Source organism: Anolis carolinensis, chromosome 2 (genome assembly GCF_035594765.1).
Source record: "Anolis carolinensis isolate JA03-04 chromosome 2, rAnoCar3.1.pri, whole genome shotgun sequence".
Lineage (NCBI taxonomy): Eukaryota > Metazoa > Chordata > Lepidosauria > Squamata > Dactyloidae > Anolis > Anolis carolinensis.
Genome location: NC_085842.1, coordinates 62747811 through 62775796, shown reverse-complemented (window position 1 = coordinate 62775796; position 27986 = coordinate 62747811). Strand labels below are relative to the sequence as shown.

The 27986-nt window shown below is 39.4% G+C and overlaps 1 long non-coding RNA gene across 1 annotated transcript in view; it reads right to left on the bottom strand.

The window, feature by feature from the left end:
- LOC134296024 (uncharacterized) overlaps positions 1 to 27986 on the bottom strand; it is a 380459-nt gene that overhangs the window by 59213 nt on the left and 293260 nt on the right. The window contains exon 2 of the long non-coding RNA XR_010002580.1: positions 27096 to 27259. This is a non-coding gene — a long non-coding RNA (uncharacterized LOC134296024). The remainder of the gene's footprint in view (positions 1 to 27095; positions 27260 to 27986) is intronic.

Here is a 27986-nt window from a genome sequence, read left to right as displayed (position 1 = left end):
TTCCATTCTTTCCATTTTTTTCTTCCAACTTTTGTCATATGGTTTAACAATCTGTAGCCATCTGCTAAATGGAGTCCATATTTCTTTAATTTTCTTCTGTTTGTCTGACCATTTTTTTTGTTTCTTATAATGTTCATAATATCCAGTTGTATTTGATTCCACATATATTCATACCATTTTTCAAGTGTCCATTTCTTTTTATCTTTCTACCCCCACACTATTACTGCGTGTGTGGCTCTAAACATTATCATCATTAATTCTTGGTTTTGGTCCTTAATTCTTCTGTCCCCATATATCCCTATTAACCGAATTTGCATATGGTAGTAACTTGACCTGAATTGGTTCCAAAATCGGATGGGATCTGATTCTTTCAGGTTATTTAGGTTCTGTGTTTTTATTTGTATGCAAAATACAAATGAATACAATACAATAAATGCAGTAAAGCAATATTAATACTAATGCTAATAAGGATACAGTATAGAAAGGAGTTCAAAATCTGGATGGCTTTGTTGGAAAGGCAGGAAATTGAGGGAGAAAAATGGGGAAGAAGACGATTGGATTGGGGCAAGGAGGCTGATGACCTGGAAGATGGTTTAAAATCAAGCTGGCCAGGAGTTTTAGAAGAATTGGATGGAAAGATTTTAAAATCTGAATACCTCTGTTGGAAGGACAGAAGATTGAGGGACATTAGTATACATAGTTGTCTATGAAAATTAGATCATTTTGACAATTATCTCTCAGCAAGGAGAAAAATAGTAAAATGATTCATTATTGCCTGTAAAATATAGTTTACAAAGCTTACACTCCTAACCCATTCCCCATTCACTCTACCCTGGAATGGCAGTAACATTCCCCCAATGGATGCCTACTGATGCTGCTGCTGATTCATGAAGACTCATGAAGATTATTTTATGTAGTTCACTCTACACTCACTCACTCTACTATCACTCAGTGATAGTAGCTTATACCTGGTTGTCCTTTATGTTTGTTCACTGTTACTGGTTTTAATCCTGAAGAATTCTTGAAACTGATAAGGATTTTAAAAATTCAACTGCTGTAGTCATGTAGTTATAGCCCCTTTCCATCTTGATTGTACTGAGACTCAATGGAAGAATGCAAGAGACGGAAGGATAGAAGCTAGAGAGGAGTCTTTTTTCGATAGAGTTACGAGTTGGGTCGATACAGGGAATGCCGTGGATGTAGCATATCTAGATTTCAGTAAGGCCTTCGACAAAGTCCCCCACGACCTTCTGGCAAACAAACTAGTAAAATGTGGGCTAGACAAAACTACGGTTAGGTGGATCTGTAATTGGCTAAGCGAACGAACCCAAAGGGTGCTCACCAATGCGTCGTCTTCATCATGGAAAGAAGTGACAAGTGGAGTGCCGCAGGGCTCCGTCCTGGGCCCGGTTCTGTTCAACATCTTTATTAACGACTTAGACGAAGGGTTAGAAGGCACGATCATCAAGTTTGCAGATGACACCAAACTCGGAGGGATAGCTAACACTCCAGAAGACAGGAGCAGAATTCAAAACGATCTTGACAGACTAGAGAGATGGGCCGAAACTAACAAAATGAAGTTCAACAGGGACAAATGCAAGATACTTCACTTCGGCAGAAAAAATGGAAATCAAAGATACAGAATGGGGGACGCCTGGCTTGACAGCAGTGTGTGCGAAAAAGATCTTGGAGTCCTCGTGGACAACAAGTTAAACATGAGCCTACAATGTGATGCGGCAGCTAAAAAAGCCAATGGGATTTTGGCCTGCATCAATAGGGGAATAACGTCTAGATCCAGGGAAGTCATGCTCCCCCTCTATTCTGCCTTGGTCAGACCACACCTGGAATACTGTGTCCAGTTTTGGGCACCGCAGATGAAGGGAGATGCTGACAAGCTGGAAAGCGTCCAGAGGAGGGCAACTAAAATGATTAAGGGTCTGGAGAACAAGCCCTATGAGGAGAGGCTTAAAGAGCTGGGCATGTTTAGCCTGCAGAAGAGAAGGCTGAGAGGAGACATGATAGCCATGTACAAATATGTGAGGGGAAGTCATAGGGAGGAGGGAGCAAGCTTATTTTCTGCTGCCCTGCAGACTAGGACACGGAACAATGGCTTCAAACTACAGGAAAGGAGATTCCACCTGAACATCAGGAAGAACTTCCTCACTGTGAGGGCTGTTCGGCAGTGGAACTCTCTCCCCCGGGCCGTGGTGGAGGCTCCTTCTTTGGAGGCTTTTAAGCAGAGGCTGGATGGCCATCTGTCGGGGGTGCTTTGAATGCAATTTCCTGCTTCTTAGCGGGGGGTTGGACTAGATGGCCCTTGAGGTCTCTTCCAACTCTACTATTCTATGATTCTATTCTATGATTCTATGAGTCTTACGATCACGAACTTGTTTTCCCATTAAGCAAAATTGACTAGAATTATCCAGTAGGTGATCTAATTGAGCAAAAAGGGGAAGTTTATTTTCATACATCCGCTTATCCACAGAGTCAACAATTTCACTGACCACAGTAAAAAACAAAACAAAAAAACCCCTTTAAATGTTTGTTGACATTTCTAGATCCTCAAAATGATTCTATGGTACTCTTCCAGTACAAGTATAATCAAAATATAGGGTTTATCATCATCATCATCATCATCATCATCATCATCATCATCATCATCCATGGGGGGGGGGGTCTTGGAACATATCTCCTGAGGATACGGGAGTTGTACTGTATGGAATATGCGATCATATTTTATAGGTGACATTTCTTTGAAATGTGAGGCCATCACTCTGTGTCTGATATGGTGTGGTAGTTTTTAGTTGACACTAAAATCATTCAGCATCACATATGACCTTGTTCACCTAGTTTGCACTGGTTCAGATTTTAGGGAGTGGGGTGAGAAATAATATCTGGTTTCTTTTGCTGACATTTCATAAATATGTCAAAGTGTTAGCACATGTCATTTTTAGCCAGCTTTTGAGCTAGCTTTCCACTGCTGTGTCATACAAAGGTGGTGAAAATGATGAATGATTATGTCACACTGCAACTCTAGAGGGCAGGGGCTCTCTGCTTTTTGCTAACTTTAGTATACACATGTCATCTCAAATGCCTGCATGTCTCAGCACAGGTCAAAACAACCTGGGTTCTAAATACATAACTAGCGGCTCTAGTTTTCCCTCCACTGTTTTCTTTTGGGCTAAAGAGAATGAAAAAATTGATGACCAAAATGAAAGCATTGGAAATTAACATTAATATTGTTGTTGTTTGATTCTTTGTTTGTTTATATAGCACCATCCATGTATCTGATACTATATAAATTAAACAACCCAAAAAAGTGGATCCTGCCAAAGGCTTAAAATCTAAGCTATATTGTTGGTTTTGTGTGCCTTCAAGTTATTTCTGACCTACAGAAACTCTATCACCAGATTTGTTTGATTTTTTAAAGATTTGTTCAGAGCTTTGCAATTGCCTTCTTCTGAGACTGAGTGAATGTGACTTGCATAGGTGGGCCAAGTCTTAAAAATACATATTAATATTACTTTTGTTCCATCATTTAAACCCTGTATAGCATCACTCTGCCCTTAGTAATAGATAGGGTCCCGGCCAAAGATCCTGGCCAGGATGTGAGGGCCATGTGGAATTGTAAAGCTCCATCAAGCTGGATGAAGATACTGTTTTCCCTCCCAGTCACAACCGAAACTTTCAGCCACAGCTATTCCTCCCAACAACACCTATTGCTTTCCCCCAGTGGAGAGCAGGAGGAAGGGGCACAGAGGAGAGCCCTTATCTCTTCATGACACGAATAGTGAATTCTAAAGTTTGGCTATAATTTAAAAACTGCAGCACAACACTTATTAAAATTAGACCACACAAATATATACCACCTTATAGTGTGGCATAGTGGTCTTAGTTTTGGACAAGGGCTTTGGAGATTTTCAAATCACTATTGTGAAACTCAGCATGGGAGATCTTGATCCAGGCACTGCATTCTCAACCTAGCTCCCTCACTAGTTTGATGTTGTTGGGAATGCAACAATGCCCAGCATTTCAACAATAAAACATGTCTAAGGACCTCATCACATTATACTCGGGAAGCGTCCTAGGATGCATTGAGGATGCTTCCTCAAAGGAACTTGCTGGAGCCCATTACACAGTGCAAGACTATTTCCGGTGGGGCTCTGTAAAGGAAGCTGCCCTGAGAACATGGGAGGCTTCCCATGGTCTCATTGACAAGATGGGGGGAAGCCGGGCAGTGATGCTTTCACCCATGTGGGATACAGGGTAGCGGTGTCCCCCACTGTCCCACAGATTCACCACGCTGCCTGGCTAATCCCCCTGCTTTGGTAGCTATACAGTAGGCCATTGTGGCTATATGTGAAATGCAACCCAAGCATTTCCCACCCGTTGTTGAAGGCATGAAATATTTCAAAAGGCATGAGAATATTTGGTAAATGTTTTTTTTAGAAACTATTATATTTCAGCTGGAGTTTTTTCCTGTTCACTGTGAATTAGGAATAATGCTAATAAACATAGGATGCAAATGATAAAAAATACTATGAAAAGTGAAGTGATGATGGGGATAACAGTTTAGTGTTTAATCCTACTCACTTTTTATGTAGATGGGCTTTCTAGATTGAAAAATGTTAATGGTTGTGTGGGAGAGGGACTTTCAGCAGATCTTGCTTGTTATGCAGTGAAGTAATTTATTTACAACATTTATACCCCGCCCTTCTCACCTGAGGGGAGTGAGAAGGGTGGGGTATAAATAAGCACTATCTGATAAATCTAGGTGTGGGAATCAATATCTTCTTGATATTGTTGGACCATTTCTCCCAGCAACATGAGCTAGCATAGCCAGTGGTGAGGAAATGCTGGGAATTAGAATAAAAATGCACTTGGAGAACTGTGTGATTCTCATACGTGCTGTACTATTACTGTACTTGTCCATGTATACTTAGATGATGATTCATCTTACCAGTTTTTTAAAAAAATCTATTATAAGCCTCCTTCGATCCAGTGTATACGACCCAAGCCAGAGTAACCCAAAAGTGCTCCCTTGGTTTTCCAATTGTGCTTAAAGAGGAAAATAGATATCTTCTAGCCATGGTTGAAGGCAGCTGCATCTTTATATTAGCCCTGAGAGTGTTTTCTATTAGGCATGTTTCGAGAAAATAAGACAGAGGGCTTCTAACAGACATTTTCAAATATCTAAAAGACAGCTATAAAGAAGACAGAGAATAATTGTCTATTCGAGATCCTAATGGAAAGACAGGAAGTGATATCTTCATCTTGCAGCAAAGTAGATTTAGATTGGGCAACAGGAAACCCTGAACTGTAAAAACAATTTAGCAATGAAAAATGTTGCTCCAGAAAGTGATAGAATCCCTAGAGGCTATAAAACAGAAAGCAGAGAAACACCTGACTGGAAAGATTTTATTTGGAGGAATTCCGCTATTTCTGGGTGTTGGGTTCAATGACCCTTGTAGAATCCTTCCAGTTCTACAGTCATGTAATTCTGAGAAAATGAAAAACAATAATTTACATAATGAAGAATGTTATTGAGGCTAAGCTTTAAATACTACCACCTAAACATTACCTGGAGCTTTCCAAAGCACCTATTATTCTTTTAAATAGGAAAATGAAGTTAGTGCAGCTGGCTGATGACGTTTTACCACCTACGGCAGAGCAGCAAATGACACCCAACCCCCTCAAGCCAGAGTTCATTGTACTGTACTCACTACTGCATGAGGCAGAAAATTCCATGAGCACTTTTCTTCCTCTTTGACAGTCAAAACCTCTACAATAGAACATTAAATAATGAAGAAGTTCCAATCAGATTTATCTGTGTCACTTCTGTTTATTCTGTTTTTAATCTTTATTATTGGTCTGCTTTATCCTAAATGCGACTGGGTATTTGCCTTCTGGTCAGCAGTTGACTTCCAGGGACCCCATGAATTCCATAACATTTGCTTAGACAAGGCGCTCATAGAGCTGGTTTGCTACTGACTTCACCAGAGATACAGCCTGTGGTATTTGGTATTACAGTAGAGTCTCACTTATCCAACACTTGCTTATCCAACGTTCTGGATTATCCAACTCATTTTTGTAGTCAACGTTTTCAATATATTGTGATATTTTGGTGCTAAATTCGTAAATACAGTAATTACTACATAGCATTACTGCGTATTGAACTACTTTTTCTGTCAATTTTGTTGTATAACATGATGTTTTGGTGCTTAATTTGTAAAATCATAAACTAATTTGATGTTTAATAGGCTTTTCCTTAATGCCTCCTTATTATCCAACATATTTGCTTATCCAACGTTCTGCCGGCCCGTTTATGTTGGATAAGTGAGACTCTACTGTATTTGTCAGTCTCCCTAGATGTAGGAAGAGAAGTTGTAGACCAAGTGAGCCATGGCTTGGCAATAGTCTGGGTGAGAAGGATCTAAAGGTCTTAATAGGCCACAAACTAAATCCAAGTTATCACTGTATGTAAGTAAGTTTAAAAAAGTAAATAAGTAAAGTACATCAGTGGAATTTATGCTCTATCAATAGATCTTTTGTTGGACCCTGCTGCAGGAGAGATCCAGAGGTCAGGGCATTTTCCATCCAGCTCTGCTGTCTTGCTCTGCTCTGGGCCTGCTCATGAGGAGACCTGCAGTCTCATTCCAGCCAGTTGCCTCAGCTTCCTCCAAGTAGGGAATTCAGAGGGCAGCCCAGGAAGCCTGGGAGAGCTTTGCTGAGCCTTGCTGCAGAAGAGACCCAGAAGCCAGGATATTTTCCATCCAGTTCTCCTGCCTTGCTCAACTGTGGGCCTGCTCACAAGGAGACCTGTGGCCTCATTCCAGCCAGCTGCCTTGGCTGCCTCCAAGGAGGGAGCATAGAGGGGCAATCCCATGAGGCCTGGGAGAGCTTTGCTAGGCCCTGCTGAAGGATAAACCCAAAGGCCTGAGCATTGGATATGTTTTTTTAACTTTTGTTAAAAGGTCCTCTGCTCTAGCCTTCCATAACCCAACTGGCAACCACCACCCAGAGGCCTTTTTCATCAGCCACCTCATGACTGTGGAACAAGCTATCGGAATTTAAAAACCATGTAAAAACCAGTCTTTCAGCATGAATTTTAAATGTGTGTCCCTTGTTTAATCTCTATTTTCTGTATTTTAATATGTATTTTATAGAAATGGGTTTTGAGGTCACAAAGAGTCGGAAACGACTATGTGATTGAGCAGCAGCAGAAATGGGTTTTAATCTGTGGCTTTTATAGGATACACTTTAATATGTGTATCTTTAGTGTTTTTTCTATGTTTATGTGTTTTAATTATTCTGTAACCTGCCTCGAGCCATAAGTAGAGGTAGGTAAGAAATAAAATAATAATAGTAATAATTTATCTATAACATCTAATCAAGGAAATAACAGTCCTGATTTGTTCTCCTTTCGTCAGACCTCACCTGGAGTAGCATGTCATCCAAATGAAATGGCTCCAAATAAGTGAGACCAAGGGCCCTTCTACATGGATGAATAATAAGGGCCTAATATGGTACCTTAGATGTTTTTTCGGACCCTCACGGTGGCCTAAAAAGGACTTCCTAAGCCAAATCTGAGGCTGCAGTGAGTCCCTACTGGAGAGCAGTTCTCAACACAGTTCAGTCTGGCTTACTAGAGATCCTAATGGGGACCTCCCACACCCATTTTGAGGCTTTCCAAGCTGCTACATGACCACTTGCCTTAAAGGGGGAGGTCAGGCAGCTTTCTGGAAGGGGACAGTTGTGACATGGGGAGGGGACTACCATTGTGCATCCCAGTCTGCCTGAGCATGGGGAATATGGGATGGCTGTCAAGACAGCTGTGGCCAGTCCTGCTTAGGAACCAGCCCGGTAGTCTTCCCAGGTCATAACTCAGGAGACAGCCTGAATCCTGTTTCAGGGTTAAAGTGCCCTCCTCCCCCCAAAAAATTAAGCAGCTTTTACCTAGGTTAATGTAGATAAGTTCTGTGTAGTCTTTAGCAAATGCAAACTGGGAAAAAGCACACTGGTGCACTCTGTCCTCATTATTCTATTGTTCTTTTATTAATTTTTGTCAGATTGACCACATTCTGATAACACATATTGCAGTTTGTCCTGCAAAATATTGAATGGTATAGCTGAGAAAGTCTGGACTTGTCACTTCCAGCTGTAGCTTTAGTGCTACTCTGGTCCATCTGTAAGGTCAGCTCCCACTTTACTCTCACCTTTCTTCCCACCCTCTTTGGATCCCTCCCCACTTTTAATGCTTATTGCAAAACCTTGTGTCTAATTAAGACACATTGTCCAGCCAATTGGGAAGAAGGAACTAGCAAGAGCTGTTTTACAAATAGAAACAATCCTCGTTCATTACTCCTTAATTGAGGAAACAAAAAGGTGCTGGAAAACATCCATCAGAGCCACATTCATGTGCTTCATGGGAGGGGATTGGATTTAGGAACTCACAAAAGGAACCTCAAATGTTCCAATCAAGAGTTATACAGGCAGCGATGAAACAAAGACTTGGAGACACAAATACAGAAGAATTAGACCCAATTACAGATTATATGTTTCCGGAAAACACATTCTTTGGCATTTGTCCAAGATTTTTAAAGCATACTTTTTCTGCCTTTTATAATCACAACACACAAAGTTGATGCTATTTGTTTCTCCTTCACTACCTCCAGATGTGTTCTCATTGGGTGAATATGTAAACCAGTTTCAAATATAGTGGAAAATGAGGTAATATTGAAAAAAACAACAACCTCACTCACATTTCAATTAAAGCTCTGTTGAAAAATTGAAAATTTAGTCCATCTTTTCTTTCTCATTATTTTAGAATATGTATTTAAGAAAAAATCAAGTGTGTACTCACTCTCCATATTTATTTATTTCCAGTCTATGCAGAGATTCAGCCAATGGTTATTTTTGGGGTGGTTGATATGGTGTGTGATATTTTGGATTTTTTAACAAACACAGAGTCCTGGACTATCTATTAGGGCATGTCCCACAAGCTCTAATTTTTAGTGTATGTGAATGTTGTTAGAGAATAGAGAATCCTAATTGTGAACTTGGAGCAGTAACTGATTTATTATTGTTCTGGTGATGCTAGTGTACCTTTGAGTTATTTCCAACTTCTGGCAAGCCTAAAGCAATCATATCATGGTATTTTCTTGGCAAAAAAAAAAAAAACCAAAAAAAAACCAAGAAGATTTGCCATCACTGTCTTTTGCGGTTGAGAACCAGTAGGTTTCCATGGCTTGGTAGGCATCCAAACCCCTTTCTTCCAGAGACCTAGTCCAGCACTCACTGTATCTCACTGTGTCTCACTGTATAGTTTACCAGTAGATAATGCTCAACACTAGATACTTGTTTTTTAATGTATATTTTTGGATATATAATAAAAGTTTCAAATGCATAACAGTATTCATATTGCTCATTTCTGAACTAAAAATACCATTGTCAACGTGCATCATGTGAAACATTATAATAAAATTGCTATGACCTCTGTCATTTACACATTTTATATTCCAACTGTTTGACATGTTCTTCTTACTTTAGGACACTATTATACAAGTAACAAAAGCCAGATGGTTTGCTCTCCCTCCCCCGATACAAAATTATCTTCAAAAAAGAAAATTTGGAATAGAAAAAATGCCAAATTGCAGGGATAGTGAGATGTGGATCTTAACCCATAGATTGCTTTCATTTTCCAAAAAATTTAAATGTTTGTTTCCAATGGTTTTAGAATCCCAGTGGGATAAAATGGGGAAGTGAGTATACTCTCACTTTTTGGTTATGTTTGTAGTAAAAGGAAGAACAAGGAAATAGTTTGAAATAAATGGCATGGCAGTTAAATACTAAAAGGAGAAATAACGTAAATGCAAAATAACTCAACAATCCTATTGCCACTAGGAAATCAGTGCTCAACTTGGGGAAAATGGAGCAGTTGATACAGTAGGGGAACGGCAGCAGAGGTAGTAAAGGAATATTTGGCTACTCTAAAATCACATCTAAATTGGTTTAGATGTTGAATTGGTTTAGGTGGTGAATATGTGGCTCAAAGCAGACCCTAAACCAGCATGCATGTGCTGAATCCAGAAACCGTGTCCAGGTGAATTAGGACTGCTGGAAATCTCCTTGTCCTCTGTGTCACTGCTGCTATTCCCTGCCAGCCATGGAGCTCATTGAGAGAGTGTGGCCAGTGCACATCTGCTGATATCAGAATAGGGTGCCAAGCAATGGCTTGATCTATCTTCTCCTCTCTGTAAAAGATGAGGTGTCTAGCAGTAATGAAAAGGAAATGTACTTGAGTCATGGTGAAGGTAATACTGACATTTGTGAAAAGAAATTTTAGTTTTAAGAATGCACCCATTTGTAACGATTACAGGTCATTTCAGAAAAAAAAATTAATATGTGCCCCTTCTAAAATGTGGATAGCCAAAAAAATGTGCACAATGGAAAAAAAACCCAAACATACCAAAAATAGAAATATGAAGATTACGACAAATGAATAAATAAATGTGTACACTTGGAAATACATACAAAAATATGTATATATTTTATGTGTCCCTTCCATCTCATAAAGAGAAAGCAGGGAAACATTTGTGGGATTACGAAGTAGGCCAAAAAACAGAGATTGTCAGATTTCCATATCGCTTAGGGCTGTGCACAATTATTACTAGTCCTCGTAAGTCAGATCAAATTCATTCAATTCCTGCTTATGACAAAATATATGACTCATGGGCATGGCACACACCAAAAACTTAAGAATCAAAACTCACCCAATACTTTTTCGTTTGAATTTTGTAAACCTTGGAAGCCTCCCAAAGTCAGTTTCGTTTTCAGCACACATAAGCAAAGCAAAGCCAAAAAGGCTGCCATTCCTTTTTAAATTAATGACCTTTCTCCATTAGGAAAGGGAAGCAGGGAGAAAGCAGAGTTCACTGGGAAAGCGATTGAGAAAGCACCGAATTCTGGGAAATGTAGTTTGGGAAGGCAAGGAGCCTTATGCCAGAGAATTCAAAAGGCCCTGCCCTAAACTAGGAGAGAGATTTGTCCCTCCGTAGCAGCAGCCAGCCAAAATTACAATAAATTGTTGAATCTGCAAAAAGGAGGACTGACTGATACTTCCAGTAAGTAAATCTCTGTGCTGGGCAGGGAATAAATCCCTAAATGGAAGTTCTATTGGTTAATATGATTGACATTCAATGAGATAGCTGTTGTGGCTTTAAAAAAAAAACACAACTTTTTTTCAAAACTTTTTAAAAAATTCCCTAAAATCAGTAGATGTATGAATATTTATGAAAGTTGAGGTGATTGATCCCTTGTTATCTTGTGTCATTGCACAGAAAATTCAAGGGAATGGCTCTTGTAGTTTTATTTTTTTAAATGTTGTTTATAAAATTTTTGAAAATTCCCCAAAAATCTATGGATAAGTGCAACGTTCTGAAACTTGATGAGTTAACAGTGGTAAATGTGTTCTACAATTGTTGCACGTTTCACCACAATAGCTGTAAAAATGAAGGAGAAAGGAGCCCCGGAAGTTTCCTTACTTGCAGAATTACTATAATGAAAAAGTAATGAAATTTTGTTACTCTTGTTATAGAAAGAAAATTTTCACTAACAAAACTCTAGAAATGAAACGCCGGTGCCCCCTTATTTTATAATGACCTTTGAAACATTTATTTCATTGATCGCACAGCCCTAATATCTCTAATCCCTGGTCACACATAAAATGTTTAATGAGTAGTGTTTGTGTCTTTAGCTGACTGGATAGAGGCAAGGGGGCAGGAATAACAGGCATGATGTCATTCTCTACTTCTCCATTCCACCTCCCAATGTGGTCAGTGTGCGTGCCATTGTCTTCTAAATAGGTCTGATATTTTACGGCTCTCAAAGCAATTAGCTGGCTGCAAGTTAAGGACACAACCACCCAGTGCTCTATAATGCAGTTGTATTAATCTGTGCCTGAATAATTTAGGTGAACTAAATGTAAAAATCAAGTTCCATAGTTGCCATTGAATCATTTTAAAATGTTGCAAAAGGACTAGGTTTAGAACTGTGCTCCTTCGTTCAGTTCTGCCTTAGACACTGAATAATCTCCAGAAATGAACCATAGAGGTTCAGCTCTCTGCAGTGTAGCCACATTCCTTTATTTCCCTTCTATTAGGCCTTAGAAAATGAGATGAGTGCTTCTTTAGAACCTGTAGTTGCTGTAGCTTCTTGAGTAGGATAGCATCAGACTTGCATCAAGGTATCCTCCTTGTGCCTCCAATATGCTTTTGCCTGCTCATCCTGTTGCAGTGGTGCCTTTGGCATGTTCCTTCTTTCAAAAGCCTCCTTGCTGGCCATGGACAATGCATGTATTGTGGCTGGGTGTTTTATTGGTTTTCTTGAGGTTGCTGAGATCAGTGGGCTGTTCTCATTATTTTTTATTGGCCAGTTTGAATATACATAGTCCAACTAAGCATGCAATGGTTTCCAGTTCTTACTTGAAATGTATGAATATAATGTGTCCTTGTTGTTCTATTAAAAGGGCCCAGTGCAATATGACTGAAGACAGGAATGAGAGTGTCTCTCAGCCAGCCTAAGCACTTGCAATGGATCTTCATGGATTCTGTTTGAGGAGACCCATGAACAAGACATGGATGGGAAAGGCTGACCATTAGCAGTTAAACAGGACACAGAACATGATGTGAAATTCATATCATCAAGAGAAATGTGTGCTTCCATCAATGTTTGTCTCCCTATCTTCCCTTCAATGTTATCCTAGCACAAGAAACCCTTAATCATAAAGCCATCCAGACAGTGGCTTCTATGTCACCAATTAGCAGTTTGAAATACAAAAACAACATATTTTGAGGTGGGATGGCAGACTTACATTCAAAATGAGAATATTTTTTCTCTGTTTATTGTGTGGTGACTGAAAAATTAATGTCGTCTGCAGGAATCTTGGATATTTGGAATCCATAGATTAGCTATTCTAATACATTTGATATGCTAACATTATATAATGAAGGCAAGACATGTTGGTGCTGGTGGGAAATAATATTCTGGTAGATTATTTTGTAATCATTATCATAATGGAATAACGTGGTACAATCTTTTCATAAAATAAAAGAAATGAGATCATCTAGATATCAGGGCTATAGAGAAAATTAATTGATATAATCCACTAGTTAGAAATTTTAATAAAAAGCTCAGATGGTAAAATCTTATAAGTAAGCAGAAAGATAACATGTTTAGGTGAAGAAGGAGTCTACGTACTTTTAAGCAAGGGGTTCCTCTTCTATTTTATATGGCAAAGGTTTCACAGATCTTCTTTGATTCCCATTTATATCAGTCCCAGAAGCCTGCAAATGGTGAGAAATAATAGAAGTAGTAAGATCTCTCTAGGCCTCTTACTTCATATTGTACTGCAAATCGTACAATACAGTACGCTATGAGGGAACATATTGTGCTGATAACAGAAGTCAATATGGGCAGGAGTAGTCAGAAGGTGTGGAGGCTGTTAAGATGGTTGAGCAATGATCCCTCACAAACTAATATTCATGCCAACATAAAGGCAGATCAGATAGCACATCAACTTCTGAAGAATGGGAAACCAACCTTGCCAGCAAACTAGGAAGGGAACCAATAGTGTGAGAACAACAACCTTTATGAACCTTTTACATCTACTAAATTGGAAACAGCTCTCAATAAATGTAAAAATGACAAAGCAGCTGGCCTGGATGATCTACAGATGAAACAAATTAAGAACTTTGGCCCAAAAGCAAGGTGCAGGCTGCTGAAGCTGCTGAACAACTGCATTGCATCTTGTCAGATCCCTAAAATCTAGAGGAAAGCAAGAGTCATAGCCATTTTGAAACCAGGCAAAGACTGTAATGATCCAAAAAGCTATAGACCAATCTCCTTGTTGTGCCATCTTTACAAAGTTCTGGAGAGATTAAACCTGCACATTATGGAAAAATAGACCCATTTATGATCTCAAAGCAAACAGGTTTCAGGAAAGGGAAAAGTTGCACATCACAAGTGTTGGACCTGACTCAGTACATTGAATATGGTTTTGAAAGGCAGCAGATTACAGGAACTATCTTCATAGACATGTTAGCACCATATGATACTGTAAATCATAGTCTTCTCCAGAGGAAAATGTATATCACCAAGTACTACCAACATCTCCCCTCTTCATAGGAAATCTGCTACAAAACAGGAGCTTTTTCTTAAGTTCCAGGGTCTGAGAAGCAGATGGTGCACAGACACCCCCCCCCCCATGCTCCACTTTACTTCCTGGTGTGGTTAGGGGAGGAAAACCCATGGATGATGGGATTTGCAGCACCTTCACCCAAATCAGACCACTGCAACCCCCAAGAAGGATGAACCTGGACCATATTTGGCACACAGACAGCCCATTACCCACTTCATGTCCTGGTGACAATAGGAGGAGGGTGGATCATGAATGATGGGATATGCAGTACCTTCACCCAATTCAACTCCAAATTCAACAGACCACTGAGACCCACACAAATGATGGACCTTGACAAAACTTGGCACACAGACTCCCCATGACCAACAGAAAATACTGGAGAAGTTTGGGGAATATTGACCTTGAATGACGAGAGTTATAGTTCACCTGTATCCATATAATCTGTGACCCAAACTCACAATGGACCAGGATCAAACTTGGCACAGAGACCCCCATGACCAACTGAACATACTGCTGTAGTTTGTGGGCATTCCCTTGATTATGCAAATTGTAGTTCCCCCTTATCCAGAGTGTACTAAACCAAGCCAACAACAGATCAGGACCAAACTAGGCACACAGAATCACTTTTCCAGCTTATAAACTTAACTTTAGGAAGATTGTAGAACAGGGGAGAACAATGTATGGCACTCCAGATAATGTTTGGCTACAACTTTGATCACCCATGATGATTGGCTATGTTGCTATTTTGAAGTTGTACTTCAAAGCATCTGAAAGGCCAAAAGTTGGTTGTCCCACGAGAAATAAAGGTGAGTCCTAAAGATTTCACCAGAATTTCTTCTCTAGTAACTGTACTGACCAAACGGTGTGGCTATGCAGTGGCCTGAATGACTGGTGACTACTAGGTAAAATATATCCAAGCTGACACCATTCTAGTTCCTTCTAAGTAAGGGCATATCAATCTTTTTTCTGTTTCATTTAATTTTCACATGTGTCATGAGTCTTTCCCAATCACTGCACTATTCCACATTTAATAAAAGATGCTTGTAAAATATTCAAGTATACATTTTACTTCATAATATTTATTTTTAAAAGTGTTTATCCCTATTTTTAAAAGCATAGAGCTCTGAGGAACTGTTTGGAGGTATATAACTCAGAAGATGATAGGTTCTAATTTATGCATTAATCTAGTTAGCATGGATTGGATTAAATCATTTTGGGATTTGAAAAGATCAGATTCTTCAAGCATCTTTCATTCATTCCAGTCAGCTATCAAAATCAAAGAGCTAAAGACTGGTCTATTTGACTCTTTAAAATAACTAATGTAGAAAGCAGGGGATGAAGAAAATAATATACAAAAAACGCCTTCTTCTGTATGGGAATCAAAAACCAGCAGCGTCCAAAATTAAAGGCCATTTTATTGATGTGCAAAGAGGGGATCAACCAATGCCAATTTGGCAGAAACATCCCAGATTCATCTTCTGTTGTCCCCATTTTTACCTGCTTTCAAAATGTCCCAATATCTCCTCTTCTCAGATTAATTTATTTGTCGCAAAAGGAGCAATTTGGCAGGGGGCAGGGGAGAGGAAAAGAAGGCTTCCCAGTAAGCTCAGGCAGAAGTACTTTTCTGCAGCTTCTCTTAACGTATGTATTGTTCCTCATTAATTACATTTACCATTTTTACCACCCTTTGGTAAAAATGATAAAAATGTGAGTCATAGTTTTCCTCTGTTAAATGTTGTAGGTTATGCTGTGGTTAACCACATTTTTATTGTGACTTTGCACAATGCACCTACGTCCAATCAAGCCAGCTTTCATTCCTATCACATTCTGGACTAAGTCAGTAAATTACCTTGAGTAGCTTCCTTTCCTTGGTGCATGTTCAAATCTCACATAGATTTGCTTCCATCATGGGTATGCTATTTCTGGTGTCATGTTATATCCTCCTGACTCATTCCCTTATTCTGTCTTTTCTCAAGCATACTTGCCTTGATTTTCAATCTTCTAATATGAAGTCTTTCATCACCACTCTTGTAGCAGCTGGTTGTAGAACAAGTGTTAACTCCTCCCATCAGTTTCTGAAAATACAAATCCTAACCACTATTTGATACAACACACAAACGTTTATTTGAAAATATATGATGCTGTTTTGTCTCCTTTTCTGCCATAGAAATCTCCCTCCCTAACACCACTTTTTGTAATTTTTTTGTATTGTACCTTGTTTGAAAATATGTAGAAATGTCTTTGCTTCCTTTCCCCCCCATGGCATTGTATTAGCCTGGTGCCATTAGCTTCCTCACAACTATTGAACCACTGACTCCTGTTGGCACACTGCATTGCTATTGTACTTTTCCCCAGAATGGTGTAGTGGTAGTAAGGAAAGGCAAAGAAATTCAAGCAGCCAATTTTGCTATTATCTTCCTTCCCTCTTGGCCTCTATGTTCAACAACAACAACACCAACACTTTATTTTTATACCCCGCCTCCATCTCCCCTAGGGGACTCGGGGCAGCTTACATAGGGCTAAGCCCAGATAAAACAAACAAAGCAAAATAAAACAACATCAGAAAATACAAAACACAAAAATTAAAATAAACATTTTAAAATATAAAAATAATAAACATTATAAAAACATGGATTTGGCACCCAAGTAAACAGTGCCAAAAAACGAACTGGGTAAAGTGCAGCGAATGAGTATTGTAAACAAAATAGTTAAAAGGTGCTACCATCAATAGGGAAGCAACTTGGGATGCGGTGGACCATGTTACTATAATAAATAGGTGGGGCGTAATAAAGTGCAACAGATGAGGAAATGGTTGTAGATACAAAAACTATAATGGAGATGAGGAACTCAGTCTCCGAAAACCTGTTGGAAGAGCCAAGTTTTAAGGCTCTTTTTCTTTTTCTTTTTGCTCAAGGCCTTTTTCTTCATAATATCACCACTGATGTGCAGGTAGTTATTCTCATTCATTCAAGTATCCCTTTGGAAATGGGATATATTATATGCAGCAGGATTTAAAACCACATATCCAGTGGTGCAAGGAGAAAAGAAAAACAGATGTTGCTCTCATCTTCCTTTTCAATCCCACCAATTTCCACTGGAAGTCCTTTGTTGAGTGACTGATTTCTTTCCTTCCATATCATTTTGCTTAACTTGGGGCCCTTTTATACAATAAAAGTACAGCACTATGATCTCACTTAAGACCTCATCACATTGATGAGGTCTCCCATTTGATTTGCCAGCCTCTTTAATGAATCAGTGGGGCAGTGGGGCAATCCAGGTGCTGTGAGCCCTACCTTGTCAACAGTGATGTTTCCCCATCACGCGTGGGGAAGTGTTGTTGCACAGCTTCTCTCTGCCCTCGCCCTGTCGTTTCAAATGAAACATTTGAAGCCTCCTGTGTTCCCGGTGCAGCTTTGTAGGACACTTGTGCCCAAGTTGAGCTACAGAGTTCCACCAAAAGTGAGCCTGTGTCATCTGATGGGCAGTGTGGGGCTCTGTGGCTTAACTTGGGCACAAGCGTCTTATGATGCTAAGAGTAAGTTGTGTGATGAAGTCCTTAATGGCAATGGCAACATCCAATGGATTTGTATCCATGTGTGGTACTAGAACACTTTGACTGACAATTGTAAATGCTCTCCCCAAACTACAAATCCAAGTATTCCATCCCAGTAGATGTTGCAAATGCAGTTAAATAGTAGAGTTATGGTTGTCTAACATAAAAGGATTCTGGTTTATATAAAAAAGTCTTAGCTTTTTACAAGTTGTCTTGATCAAAACACTACTTCCATATATATATATATATATATATATATATATATATATATATATATATATATACATACACACACACATACACACACACACACACACACACACACACACACACACAGTACACCTTGCCCACTATTATCTTTTTATTGGATTTTATCATACAACACCGTATTTACTTTCAGTAATTATTTTAAAGAGAGTATTTCAATGATGTTTAGTGATTGTGCCATTGAAAGTTGGCCCACAAAGGAACAGAGAGATTTTCTGATTTAGAAAATCTCACTTCCATTTCTGAATGGAAAGCAATTGTTGCCCTTGTGGAAATCAGAAGGGGAGGATATTGAGGTGTATATTTGTCACTGATCAGTAAAGGTCTGCCCTAACCATGACAACAGCAGCTGCAGCAACATATTAAAAACACACCACTTGGGAGTATGAATCATTGATAGGGGTTCATAGTGGAAGCAAAGGGAATATTTGATGTGAAATGTTATGGTCTATAGTGAGTGGTGGGTATACAGAATATGTATTGAAGCAATGTGGAAAGAAAATGTTAAACTGTCTCATCTGTATTATTTCAGAAATGTACTTTATCCTCTAAGGCAGGCTATCATTCCAGCCATTTTCGTCTCAGCAAAATGTATTGTCTGTATCTTTCATTCTTCTTCACATTCAAACACACACATATACACAAACACACACTTACTTGAGGTTGACTTTAAGTGCTTTTCATTACTACTGTGTGCTAATTTATCAAGGCAGTCCTTGGTTATTGACTAATGCTTTGGTTTGCGGTCAAGGTAAGAGCTCATTTATTTGTGGGGCCCTTCAAAGCTAAGATGATGTTTTATTTGTACAATCCTTCAGCACTCATGCTAGAGACAAGTTAACAAACATTTGCCCACTTAGGCAGGTTCAAAGAAGAAAGACAGCAGGAGTTCACTAGAGACAAAGCAGACATATCTGACAGGCTCATATGGCAGGAAAAGGTTCTCATTTTATAAAGTTTCAGAATGACTGTGGATCAAATGATATGAAGCTTTCGGAAATACAGTACACCTCCCTTATCTGTGGACTCAAGATTTACTATTTCACTTACCCACACTAACAATAGATTTTGTTCAGAAAATATTTGTGGGCTTCTCTTGATTTTCCAGTGCTATTATCTAGTTTACATCCAGCCCACGTATAGTCAAGATATAGGATTTGCTGTTATGTACTGTTTCAGGTATCCATATGTACTAGAAGAATTTTGTAATGCATTCCATGAGTATATGGGTGTCACACTGTATTGTGCAGCTACTCTTAGCCTATTTTCTTATTCAAAAGCAATAGTGGAGGGCTCAGTTTGGATAAGTATCCATTTGTTTTTTGTATTTTGCTTTGACAGGCCCCAAATGTGATCATACCCTACAACAGCACCATTCATAAGAAAATACTTCTTTCCCATTGAAACAAATGTGCTGTCTTCCACTATGCACACTGTGCGCCCAAAGGAAGTTGGAAGATCATAGCCACAGCAGAAGGCTATTCTCAATTACAGGTTATTTGTGTACTGCACTTTGATATAAGGGAAAAAAAAAGAGAGACATTAGTGTATCCAGAAATTAGAAAATGTACTTTGAAGACTAGGAATGTAATTCTTCACTCTTGTTGTCCTCAGAAAGAGCAACAACTCATTTTAGCAATTCTCTTTTTGTTGCAAGAAATTCTTTATAAATTGTGCAGCTTTTAAAGACTATTTCCAGTTTGAGATCTGTTATGTGCAAAATTCACTTAAAGTTATTTTGCACAGAGAATGGCATTATCTGCACAGTCAATCCATTTTTTTTGGCACAAAAAGAAATATTTTCTATGTGGAAAAATGCTGTTTTCTGTTCAAAACACCTACTTATTAATCTTGTGTAGAAGACATAAAGAATCTCATTAGTCCAGGTTTGTTATCTTTGGATGATCTATATACAATTTTAAAGCAATTATTTTCTCATCATTTTCATTTTTTTTTTTTAAAAAAATATTCTTCCCATTCTTATTTGGGATGATAGATCTCAAAAGCCAGGCATTTCAGCATTGCCATTTTAACTTTCCAAGGTCTGGTTTCATACTGTGCACTACTAAACATGTGCCATTTGATGTACAGCTAAAAAGAGACAAGATCTTTAATCTGGAGAATCCATTCCCATTTTCTCTAGAGCTTTCATGGCTCCTGGTAACAAGCATTGCTAGAAGCCTTCACAATTGGTGTACTTTTTTCACAACATCCCTGTAAGGGGAGCTGGTGCCATTATCTCTGCTTTTTTTGTTGAGAACAGGCACATGGAGTGTGGCTCCATATATTCCATTCCAGTAATCACAATCACAGTTGCCTGAAGTGAGAAGTAGCAGTGATGATGCATCACACAATGGCAGATTAGGCAGATTATGGTTGCTTTACTTGCATAGGAGTTGACAGTATAAAGACAGAGGTGCTACATAGGAGGGAAGATGAATCATTTGCCGGAACATTAGTGCATGTGTAATTCATGTCTTATTTATTTATTTGATTTATAGCTTTCCCTTCTCCCAAACTGGGAGTAAAATTGGTTCACAACAAAATTAAAAAATAGCTGGAGATAAAAAGAAGACGAAGGAGGAGGAGTAAAAGGAAAAGGAGGAGAAGGAGGAGGAAATGATAATAATGGGGGCAAATGTAAAATATCTGATGTTCCATATTGCAATTATGTACTTGTAACTTATCTGTATTCAGCAATCCTACAAATTCACAGCCCACCTTAACAGCCAACAGCCCCCAGCCCTCCAAGAGATGGCGATATTTTCTACTGGCAATTGAGGCTCAAGGGGAGGATGCTTCTACCCACTTCCACCAACAAGCATGATTGTGATAATCAGAAGTATGACCCAGGTTACAGTTACTTACTGGCAGGGAGAGGGTGGAAACACTGCACTTTATTCCTCTGCCCCAAAGCATCTTAGAATATAACATTGCACTTTAGTTCTAGGCCATCCTCTCCTCCATCCCAGTGGTTCTTTTTCTTTCTTTCTGTGATTCATATGTTATTTGAGTAATTATATTGTTTCTGTTTATGTGATTGTTTTAGTCAATTGTTATGTTTCTTCTTCTTTTTTTGTATTCTTATAGCGTTTTATAATGTTTCAGTGTTTTATTGTACAATGTTTTATGCTGATTTTATATTGGAAACCGCCCTGAGTCCCTTTTGGGAGAGAGGGCGGTATACAAATAAACTTTTACTACTTACTTACTTACTCCTAGTACCCTGAACTCCTGCAGAACAGACCTCCATCTCTTCAAGCATCTGCTAGCTGTTAAGGCTGCAGGGAATGCTTAGGATACTAGTTACACAACCCATTCAGTATTCTGGCAGTAGTTAAAACACAATTGAACACATTATAATATTCACTAGTAATATTCAGATTGTAACACTGAGTTAAATGCAGCTTACCTCATCAGTCAGAATTACAACATCCTGCTTTCCCTGTAAAAAAAGTAGCTAGTAAATTACTGCAAGCATGCCTGAACAGAAAGGTCAGTTACATTATGACTCCTGTATCTATGGGGGATATGCTCCTATGGATATTATCAAACCACTTTGTCATGAATGATTTCTTCTGAAAGTTACCATATAATTGCCCGCAAGGATCTAGAAAATGGACCTTCATGGTATACTCTACAACATCTTCCAGTGTAAGAATGCCATAGAATTCCTTGGAGGACCTAGAAAATTCCTAGATGTGACATATTTTGTTGGATGTGGGTAGGGGAAACCATAGGCACTGGTCCTGTGGATACTGGAGTCATATTGTACCTGATGCTAGAACAGTGGTTCTCAACCTGTGTGTCCCCAGGTGTTTTGGTCTAAAACTTCCAGAAATCTCAGCCAGTTTACCAGCCGTTAGGATTGGTAAGGAAGGACCATAGGGTCAACTGGCAGATTGAAACAACCTTTGAGAACCATATCTCTCTTCAAGAAAATAGCCTTCTCTAAAGCCCTGGATAACTGTTATGAGGGAATATGATTTTTAAGATAGCTTGAACCCTGTTGTGTACTTTACAGCCAGTATTTGGAATTGTGACCTGAAAGGCATCTGTTACAAGGGAGTTATGTTCTTCCCAAAAGTGTCCTTGGTCCTAATCTTACCAGAACTGCCTGAATTTCTGAACATATTTCAAAAGCAGCCTCATGGAAACATGAATTTGTATAACCCACAATATGGGCTGGTTCACTCATATTGGGCACGGAATAGGCACTCATTATGAGTAACATATTTAATCTGTGTAATATATGAATGTACATTTCTTGATTTTTGAGATGAAATGCCTATATTTCTTCCCTTGACCAATATCCATCCGTATAGTTTAGCCTGTGATGATCTACATGATGCAGCAAGAATTCCTTCTGAACTTACTTCTTTCATCACCCACAGTTATAATGTGTACTTGATTTTCAATAAATAAGACACGATGTATCCACCTGGGAAGGTAATTGGATCCCTAGATGGTAATAAGGATTTTCTATTCCCATTACCTACTAATAAAGGAGCCCCTGGTAGCTCAATGTGTTAAACCCTTGTGCTGGCAGGACTACTGACTGACAGGTCGGTGGTTCAAATCCGGGGGCACAGGTGAGCTTCCTCTGTCAGCTCCAGCTCCCCATTTTGGGAAATGAAAGAAGCCTCCCACAGGATGGAAGAACATTAAACGTCTGGGCATCCTCTCAGCAACGTCCTTGCAGATGGCCAATTCTCTCACACCAGAAGCAACTTGCAGTTTCTCAAGTTGCTCCTGACATGGGAAAAAAACTACTAATAGTTAGAGCACTGGTTGTCTTAACAGTAAGGTGATTACTGAATGTATTTGATTAGTACTTTTATTAGCACTAATAGTACTAATAAAACACATAATATTTTAATCTCAAGATTTCTGCATACTTTGCAAAAGGGAGCATCAACATTTGGACTTTGTTGATCCCTAGGACCTTGGTAGAAATGACAAGCAGTGTGCTATAGTTTTTTGGAATTGTGCCTAATATTGGCCAATATCTTTACAAATGCCTCTTATGAAGGAACACAGGAGATATACAAGAAGTTTGCAGAGTTACAGAAAAATGCACAAAGTAGCTAATACCTTATTGAAATGGGACAGGAAGGAAAAAGGATATTGAAAGGATGGAAAACTGGCCCAAAGCAAATAAAATTAATTCCAACATAGGTGGATATGAAATGCTATATTTAAGCAGGGAAAATCAGATGCAGAAATACAAGGCGAATAAACCTGATCTCACAGTAGTATATATGGAAAGAATGTATAAGTTTTATAGACCTCAAGTTGAGTATGTATGAGTCAATGATGTCATGGGAAAAGTGAAAAGAAGAATACTGTCTTTGGTTGCATCAATAAAAGCAAAAAGCTCTAATCATGAGATATAATGATTGCATTCTATTTAACTTTTGTTAGACCTCACCTGAGGTACTATGCCCCTTTCTTTAAGTTTAAGACATTGGCAAAATAAACCAAAGACAGTGAGGGGCCTAGAGAGCAATGCTTATTTTAAAACACTGTGTCTAGGTAGCTTACAGAAGAAATGATTCATACAATTGTTGTTGTGTGGTTTCAAGTAATTTCTGACCTATGGCCTTAAGACTCCCTAGCATAGGCTTTTCTTAGCAAGATTTGCACCAAAGAGGTTTGACAGTCCCTTCCTCTGAGGCTGAATTAATGTGGATTACCCAACATCATGTAGTGGGTTTCATGGCCAAGTGTAGATTCAAACCCTGGTCTCCAGAGCCATAATCCAATAGCCATCTTCAAATATTTGAAGTTGTTACAGACCAACAGGATTTTGTCTAAGTAGGGGGAAGAACCTCCTGGTGATGTAATGACCCAGAATGCTTCAAAACAGGATTTGTTTTGACAGTGACCCTTACGTTGATGGACTCTTTTTCATGAGAAGTGATCTTATTGGAGACTGGATAGTCACCTGTCAGGAATCCTGTAGTCATAGATTTTCTGTATCAGCTCTATAGCTCTATAATTCTATGTGTATGATTGCTGAACAGAAGAAGGTATGGCAGGTTGGAAGTAAGACAGAGAATGTATTCTAATTGGTTCTTTTCATTGGTCCCTGGAGGCATTTAGCATTTAAACCAAGTGCCTTTGGGGCCTTGATTAAGTATTTATCCACATTCCCAGTGCATTGTGTCATCACAAGCAAGGCCACAAGAAAGCAGCCAACTTAGGGCATGTGCCAGGAATAGAGATCTTTGGCTGCAGACATCAAAAGAAGCAAAGGGCCTGTTATCAAGTCCTCTGGGACTTTAAACCCTCCATCCTTCCATAACATGCTTCTGAATCCAATCAGTGTTTGCACTCTTTAAGTGGTTTACAGCTATTTATAAGCAGCATGTGAGTTGATGCTTGTTAATTAATATACCAGAGTCAATGAAGGCACATGCTGCCTTGCAATTGCTAAGCAAGATGGCAGGCTGCATGAGCTGTTTTGCCCAGAGGAGTTAAGATGCAGAGATGAAGACATTGTCACGAATTTTGAAAGCTCAAGATTAAGGGGAAGGGAGAGAAAAGAGCTTCAGTTTTCTGCCTTTTTTAAAAGAAGGAAGCATTGATTAGACTAGTGGATGAGATGTATGTTGGGTGGGTCACTTTTATCTTGTACTTTAGAATATGAAGAAACATATAACCTCAAGGCTCAATTACATGTATGCATCAATTTACAGACACAGAAGGCACAGGCCTACCCATAAAGTGTAAAATATATCCAGGAAATAACAAGGGCTGATTTGGTTTATACTATCAGAGTAACCCCTTTATTAAAGAGAGGGCTTCTAGGCTGGCTTAATCTGAGTGGATAGCCTCCCTTTGTCTTTATAGTTGGCCTGTGGCACATTCTTTTCTTTCACAGCTGAGACCTATATTAGGAATAAGTCTTACCACCTAAGGGAGTGAGAGGGCATATCCCTCTTCTGGATGTTATCACTAAGTCTGTTGCTCTATTATAGGAGGGAGCCTTTCCACAAAATGTGGAAATACGGGTCTGGTAGCAAAAGATACTGAACGTAGAGCAACATTCTTCAAGCCTTAATGGTTTGCCTCCTGACTGGCAGAATATACTACTCTGTTGGTTCTCCTTTTTGTCTCCTGAATTGGGGGAGCACAATGGAGTATTTTGAGGTTGCAGTGGGCCATGCACCTAAAGTGGACCCATAGTCACCTCCCTCTTATTCCCATCAGGATCTCATAAAATCACAGAATCACAGAGTTGGAAGAGACGTCAAGGGCCATTCAGTCCAACCCCATTTCTGCCATGCAGGAACACCCAGTCAAAGCCCTCCTGACAGATAGCCAGTCATCTAGCCTCTGAATCCTAGAACTAGAGTTGGAAGAAACCCCAGTGTCAGGGCTTGTGATGAGAACAAAGATGGGCTGCTTCACACAGCATCTGAGTCAGGGGCAAGCAGAGAGCAGCAGCCTGACACTGAGGAATCTATCCCTGCAAAGTCAGGGAAGTAGGGAAAAGAGAGTTAAGGAAAATTGTTAGGGAAAAATGTCGCAGCTATCAAATTGGGGTTCCAAACATTTAACCCCTTCTGCAGAAGATGCACCCTTTGTCCAAGGAGAAAACCCCAAAACAAACTGTCTTTTAGTAAAGAAAGATTTATATGAAAATATATACAAACATAACAGTCCTTGGCTTTTATCAGCAGCTTTCAACTGGCAAAACAAAATGTAATCTTCAAGCTTTCTTCAGCTCCACTCCAACAGCTTTCCAACAGCAGCACCATCATCGTCACCAGCATCCTCATCTTCACATTCACATCCACTAACTCAAGATTTACTCAGTCTCTATTAATAGCAATCAGTCTTTAGCAGGTGTCTTGATTGCTGCTGATCATACATGGATAGGACATGATTCTTACAAACACTTATCCATTTTCACATAAGAAATGACCTAAATAATATAAAACTCTGACAAAAAATGCCAGCCAGATAAGGTTTTTTTATGGGTAAATTTAGAGTTTGTGGGGAGGGCATGGTGCCTTTTTTGTTATCCAGGTTCCTGGAGCCTGAAAAGCTGAGATGGCTGGGTGGATTGGGCCCAGGAATCGAGTGATGCGGTCGCAGGGGACAATTCACATAGGAGACACACTTGGTAAAACCCGGATCTTACCATAAGATCCAGATATTACCTGATGTTTAATTAATTCCAAATTAATTAAACACTTGGTAAGATCTGGATCTTGTGGTAAGATCCTGGTTTGTTTCAAATTAATACAGTTTTACTGGAGGCATCATTTAGACGCCTCCAATAAAACAGAGACAGGTCTCAGGATATGGGCTTGTCTGGATGGGCCTTCTTAAGCAAACCCATAATAGGGTTTTGCTGGATAAATTTGTCCAGGAGAATAGGTGCCTTTACCCTCCATTAATACTTCATCACATGGGGGACCCCCCCCCCCAGTGCCATTTTGCTAGCCTCTGGGATGAGGGGTGAATCTGTGGTCTCACATGATGCTTCACTGTGGTGACACTTCCCCCATCATACACGGGAAGCATCACCAAAGCAATGTCCATTGGAGCCAGCGCAACATAGGCAGGCTTCTGTGTTTGGAGGGAAGCTTCCTAGGATGCTTCCACTCCAGTTGTGGGCGAGGCCTTAGCCGGAAGTCCAGTGATGTCATGTGATGGGCAGCATGCCCATCTGTTGCTGGACTGGTGGGAAAGTGAAAAATGCTCTGTGTGATTAAGTGTAAAATAATATGACTAGTCCAAGGTCACAGAATAGGTTTTCATAGCTGAGTGTGTATTTGAACCCTGTTTTTAGAGTCATGGTTCAACACTCAAACCCTGCTGGCTCTACCCTGTGCTACCTCATCTTTTGAAAATTAGAGATCCCAAGGAATGCTTTTGAGGTCATGTTCTGAATGCAAAGCACTTGATCTCCCACTGTGACATGACCCCCCCCCCCCTTCATCTCAAGAATCATGCTATAAAGCCTTTTTTAAAAAAAACAGATTGCTGGAGAAAAAAGAAGTAATGTGAGAACAGCAGGTGATATATTTACTTTCCTTCAGGAGAAAGCATAAATAGTATTACCTTGAGAATCTGAGTGAGCTGCAGTGCCCCTGTAGAAGGGTTTCCAATTCATCTCAATAAACTGTTTCCTAACTCCTGTTGTTGTCTTCTCATTTCCTCTTTCTTCTATTCATTGGTCCTATATGTCCATTTTTCTCTTCATATAGGTTGCTAGGTCATGACAGCTGTGAGAGTGGAAGACAGAAATGCCTATAAACTTCAAAATGAAGACATGAAGTCAAAGATTAAGAGGAATAAAATATGCAATGCACTTCAAAGCAATTATCTTAGAAATCTGTAGGGTAGTTTTTAAAAATAACTGAAAATAACCTCGCCACCTCATCATGCACTGAACTCCAGGAAATTGTTAACCTTGAGAAGCAGATGTACTCAAGCTTTGCATCTTGTCTCTCCTCCCCTCCCCTCCCCCTTGTACCATTTTCAGTCCCTGCTGATCATTTAGAGTCACTTTTGGGACTACAAACGCCCAGAATCATGTAGCCAACGGTGCCACAAAGCTGGCTGAGGGATTTAGGAGCTGTAATTTCCAAAACTGTATTTTCTAAATTTTGGAATTATCCAACAAATAAAATAGTCTGAGTTGCCTATTCAGGCTAGATGGTGAAGTGCCTCCTTTTCTTGAGGAAAAAGTTACCTGCTGTGCCCTTGATTTATGTGCTACATGAGGCAAAATGGGAACACTTGCAATTGCCATGCCATACAATTGTTAGTCACACCATACCCACTCAGCTTTGCCAAGAAGGCTGGTACTATCTCTTCCAAACAAGTAAAATGTGCCTAGCCATTCACAAGCCCTGTTGCAATAGCCATCTGCTAGCAAAACTTCTGCATCCTTAAATAAATTGAATGTTTCAGAGACATTTGACGGAAGAGAACAAATGCACTTCCTTT